Raw genomic sequence first — 6,000 nt, 5'->3', positions numbered from 1 at the left:
CTTCAGGGCATATACGTATCTCTACCGAGCGAGGTGGCGCTGTGGTTAAACACTGGACTCGCATTCGGGAGGACGACGGTTCAATCCCGCGTCCAGCCATCCTGATTTAGGTTTTCCGTGATTTCCCTAAATCGCTCCAGGCAAATGCCGGGATGGTTCCTTTCAAATGGCACGGCCGACTTCCTTCCCCGTCCTTCCCTAATCCGATGAGACTGATGACCTCGCTGTCTGGTCTCCTTCCCCAAAAAACAACCAACAACAACAACCAACGTATCTTTAAAAAATGAACGATACTGGCATACTGGGCCATATGCTCCTGGACGTCGTAAATTCTAAACTGTATCCCAAGTGCTTCTTCGAAGACCTGATTGCAGTTATGAGTGTGGTGGTGTCCTTGAAATTTTAAATTTGCAGGATCTCTCTCTGAAAGAACGCAACAATCACATTTTAAAATTGACATGGAAGATTCCATATTTCGGAAAACACACAACTTTATTATGGATAAATATTAATGTAGACGAGACAGTATAGCTGATTGTTTGCCCAACTTGCACGAGTTTGGAATCTCCAGTAAAGTAGATTAGTCTTCCACTACAAAAGTTCTTTTTGATGATCAGCTGTCACAACTCACCGGAATATTTCCAAGCGGGTAATACTGGACAAATTCGGTTGGCTTCGAGCCTCGTTGAGAGGCAATGTTCCATCTCAATTTAGTTCTTTAGAAGACAGAATTCTTATTCATTGAAAACAAAAGTTGACAACATGGAATTTGATTAATTTTCTGCGCCAGTAAGAGGTGAATATGCGCTGCTCAGTGGTAAAGCGCAACGAACGTTGATTCCATTTGACACAAGCTATTTCTACGGAGCCGTGTTTTCTCTGCTGCATAGATTAATGTGGACCAGGAAAAGAAGGTAGATGTAACCAGTTTGGTTCTGAGATCACAAAGATTGTACAGCGAGTAACAAGGTCAACCATTCTACCCGTTATTATTAATGAAAATATGTTTAGTTAACCGTTTGATAATTTAAAATACGTGCATCAAGTAGTCCACTGTTTCAGCTTAGGGCGTCGTGGAAAAATTCTAACGTAACAGGGACTCTGGTAAGGAAGATAGTTGGGGAACCAGTACACTTTATAAGATATGTATATTGTAAATAGTGATGCCCCTTAGAATACTCCAAAAGTTACTTTTACATTCGAAAATTTAGTCCGGTTTAGAAAGACTTAAGTCCTACCTGCTAGGAAGTCTAGAATCCAGTGGTAAAGCTGGTATGAATTTCGGTAAACTCGCATTTTGTCCCTTCGGCAACAGTGCGGATCTGTACCGACTGCCTTCCGGAAATGAAGTAACACCGCCTCCGTCAGGCAGCCGTTGCCCACTACCCTTTGGCACTCAGGGACGAACGGAGAGATCCGAGTGCACAAGATCTCCGTTTGCGAATCCATGCGTCCCAGTAAGGCGATTTTCTTTCTCCAAAAAGAATATGGATGAGCACAAAACGTGTTCCACAGCTCTGTTACCGCCATAGGGAAATTAATGAATGGAAGGGGCGCTGAGTAAGTAATGCAACACATTTTTTTCTCGGCCAGAATCGGTTGAAAACTTGGGTAATTTCTTGTGCGACATTGTGGAATATTCTCGCTTCAGCCCCTATAGTTCCGTGGAGTTCCGATCGGTGGCGGCGCTGCAAGTAAACTTTAAAATGTCGTCTGTAGCGGAAGCGCGTTCCAAGCAGAGAGCTATCATTGAGCTTCTTTTGCTGCAAAACCAGAGCGTGGCAGATATTCATAGGCGCTTGCAGAACTGGCAGTGAACAAAAGCACGGTGAGTCGTTGGGCTAGGCATCTGATCTCCCGCAGGCTGCTGCCGGCCGCAGACAGCTGTGACTCCTGCAGTGTTGGAACGTGCGGCCAGTCTCGTTCGACGTGATCGATGGATCACAGTCGATCACCTCGCTACACACCTGAACGACCCTGTTGCTGACACACTCGTTCACCAGTTGGGATACTCAAAGACCATAAAAAGTGCATTTTACGAGACTGGTCGTGACAATTTTTGGGCCCAATGAAGGATGGACTCGACGTGAAGTAGTACGCGAATGATGGGGAGGTTATTGGTGCAGCGAGACGTTGGCTCTGACGTAGACCAGTAGAGTGGTAAAGTACGGGCTACCAGCAAAGTGACGTATGGCCATTTCATTGAACGGATATTATGTTGAAAATAGGGTTTTGTAGCCAAAAGAGTGAGGAATAATATGATGCGTTGGAATCCTGAATAAAACCAACCTGCTTTCAGAAAAGAAAAATGTGTTGCACTGCTTACCGAATGCCCCACGTCGGTGCATCTGTCGGGCGCCCGTTCTTGAAAACAGGAGTGTCTAGTGTGTGAAATCTTGGTTCTGGTGACAGACTGACCACGAGTGTGGTCTGAGATGTAGGTGAGGTTCACAGTTGTAAATTTGGTTGTGAGATGGTGAGGCCACCGAATGTGAATGCTAATTAAAGGTTTTGCTAACAGATTAATTTGTAGCGTTGACTAATCGTAACGTTCGCGCCACGTTCAATGCTCGTTGTCAAATTTAATGTACTTTGTCAAGCTGCAAGACATATTCGGGAAAGCTGCATTAGTTAATGGGCACGATTCCGACGAGGATTTTGGTGCATATTATGTCCGTACCTATATTATCAAAAGCCAGTATGTTCCACTGTGAGCAGTACTAGCTGCAGGTTGCCTACCTAACAGCTTCCTGGGGCAACAAAAAATTGATTTTTAATGTTTCGTATACTTACTGACCGAATTTAAATATTTAAAATGCTGTCAAATCGACTCTTCAAGAGGTACAACTTCAGTTCAAAGCTTAACTCAATCTATATTTACATCTTCATGACTACTTTACAATTCACACTTAAGTGCTTGGCAGAGAGTTCATCGAAACACCTTCCCACTATTTCTCTGCTGTTCGAGTCTCTAGCAGCGCACAGGAAAAACGATCACTTAAATCTTTCAGTGCGAACTCTGAGTTCTCTTATTTTATTACAGTGATCATTTCTCCCTATGTAGGGGGGTGTCAACAAAATATTTCGCATTCGGAGGACAACGTTGGAGATTGAAATTTCGTGAAAATATCTCGCCACAACGAAAAACGCCTTTGTTTCAATGATTACCATCTCAACTCACGTATTATGTACGTGAAGCACCAATTTCGCGACAATATAAAACGATCTACACTTCTATGAATAGTCCGGACGAGGACATACAAATGTAGTGTAGGTTGCCTCTTTAGCTGACTTAGTTCATCCTCTAAGTGTTCTGCCAATGAAACGCAGTGTTTGATTAGTCTTCACAAAACATTATCTATGGTATGTGATTGTTCCAATTTAGGTTGCTTGTAATTGTAGTTCCTAGCTATTTAATTGAGCTGACGGCCTTTAGATTTGTCTGATTTACCGTGTGACCGAAATTTAACGGATTCCTTTTAGTACTCATGTGGATGATCTCACACTTTTCGTTATTTAGAGTAATTTTCCATTTTTTGTATAATTCAGATATGATGCCTAAGTCATTTTGCAATTGGTTTTGATCATCTGATGACTTTATTAGACGGTGAACGACAGCGTCAACTACAAACATTAAGTCAAATACTAAACTTAGAAAATGAGTGTATCTTGACGCAGCGTGACCCACAGCGCACAAATCACCCAGACTATATTCATCTAATCAAAATATCCACGGGTATGCTGCCGGTCTATAGTGTCCAACGGGCACAATATTTCGGCGATCATACATGTCGCCATCATCAGGTGAACTGACGGACTGAGCTCCTGTGAACGTGCCGGCACGGAGATCCGTACGCTATGGATGCTCAGAGGGAACTGGGTTCGGTCCCGACGGCGGCCGATTTAAATACCCTCCGCCCGCGGCGCGCTCCCTCCGCCGTCCGCGCCCCGCCCACGGTCGCGCGGTGGAACAGATTGCGACGGCGTCTGAGATGACGCCGGTGTCATGGCTCTGTCCGCCGTGGTCGTCACAACTATACGTTTGCTCGATTTACTCTTGATTAACACGATCGCTGGTTCCCAAGCCTTGCTAAGATTATAGCCACAGTCACGGTTTATGAGGTCGTCATTGGTGCGTATTTCGATGGCCTCTCTAACAACGCTGTCCCAGTATCTCGACGTCTGTACCAGAATCCTCGTGCGGTCATACTCCATGGCGTGATTTTCCGACAAACAATGTTCAGCGACCGCCGACTTGCTCGGATACATCAGTCGAGTGTGCCTCTGGTGTTCACGGCATCGATCCTCGACGGTACGCATCGTCTGACCAATATACGACTTGCCACATTGACACGGAATCTGGTACACGCCGGCCTTCCTCAAACCGAGGTCATCTTTGGCGCTCCCCACCAGTGCACGAGTTTTATTTGGAGGACAAAACACAGTTCCGACACGGTGTTTCTTCAGAATGCGGGCGATTTTCCCCGAGAGTGCGCCTGTGTATGGAATAAATGCAGTGCCTACCTCCTCCCTCGTGACTTCATCCATCTCAACAGGTTGTGCTGCAGTGGTTGGGCGGAGAGCACGTTGAATCTGCCACTCTGAGTACCCATTTTTTCGAAATACAGTTCTCAGATGTTCCAATTCCTGGGGTAGACTCTCTGCGTCAGAGATAGTGCGCGCCCTATGTACTAGAGTTTACAGTACCCCATTCCTCTGTGAAGGGTGGTGGCAGCTGTCTGCGTGCAAATACAGATCAGTGTGCGTAGTCTTCCGATACACCCCATGACCTAGTTTAGAGAGACAGAGCAATTAACAACCTCCAACAAAAATTTTTCTCACTGACACAATAACGAAAGAAAAAAGTTTATCACTTACTACATTTTCTCATTTTCTCTGATACTGCAGTAAAAGTTTAGCAACAAGCGAGGTGGCGCAGTGGTTAGCACACTAGACTCGCACTCGGGAAGACGATGGTTAAACCCGCTTCCGGTCATCCAGATTTAGGTTTTCCGTGAGTTCCCTGAATCGCTTAAGGCAGAGTATGGTTCCTGTGAAAGGGGGCGACCGATTTCCTTCTCCGTCCTTCCCCATTCCGAGCTCGCGCTCCGTCTCTAGTGACCTGGTTGTCGACGGGGTACTAAACACTAATCTCCTCATCCCCCTCCTCAAAACTTCAGCATCAGATGTGACGTTTTAATTTAGTACTTCTTTACTAACAACTCTATTCGAAATGTATTTTGCAGACAGTATCCCTATACAACACTGTGCGCATCTGCAAAATTATATCGTTGTGGATGGGGTTACATACCTACATCACGGAATTTGCCTATCTTTTATTCTGTTGCGTTTGTACGCTTCGTTGCCCCAGCAACACACGATAAACTGTTGGAGCAAACTGAAGGAAAGGAAGGAAGGTAGACTGTGATTTAACGTCCCGCAGACAACCAAGTCACTGGAAACGGTGCCAGATTCCGGTATTTGTAGTTCTTATCGAATAGACATGACTACAGAAGTCGAACGAATTTGATAACCCACTGCTAGCATCGTAACAGGTCGTATAGCCCATACCAGAGTGTTACAGTCGGGGAAATTGAATCAGAATCCTCGGAAGGAAGACGACGTAGTTGTCGTGAAACCCTGTTGGGTAACTTCAGATAACCTGTATTCGAACAAGACTGTGCGACTGTACGTTTCGAGTAGGAACCGAGAGACTGACGTAAGAGAGATTAGCGGCGTACAGAGGCACATGAACAACGAATTTACCCTTGCTCAGTTCGCGCATGGAACAAGGACGATGTACCGTCCGCCATAGACTCTGCAGTTATCTTGGAGTAGCAGTTTGTGTTGATGTAAATATAAAAAGAAAGTCGCCTCAGATAACAGCAATAACAGCAACCAGGCACAAATGTTGAACGACTTTTATTTCGTTAAAATGCGAACAGCTTTTGGCATTTTCTGTTCATTTTCTTAATGTTTACATTCCGTTTGGTTTCCGAC

The sequence above is a fragment of the Schistocerca serialis genome, chromosome 7 (assembly GCF_023864345.2).
Source record: "Schistocerca serialis cubense isolate TAMUIC-IGC-003099 chromosome 7, iqSchSeri2.2, whole genome shotgun sequence".
Classification (NCBI taxonomy): domain Eukaryota; kingdom Metazoa; phylum Arthropoda; class Insecta; order Orthoptera; family Acrididae; genus Schistocerca; species Schistocerca serialis.
Note: the sequence above shows the minus strand (reverse complement) of the source record.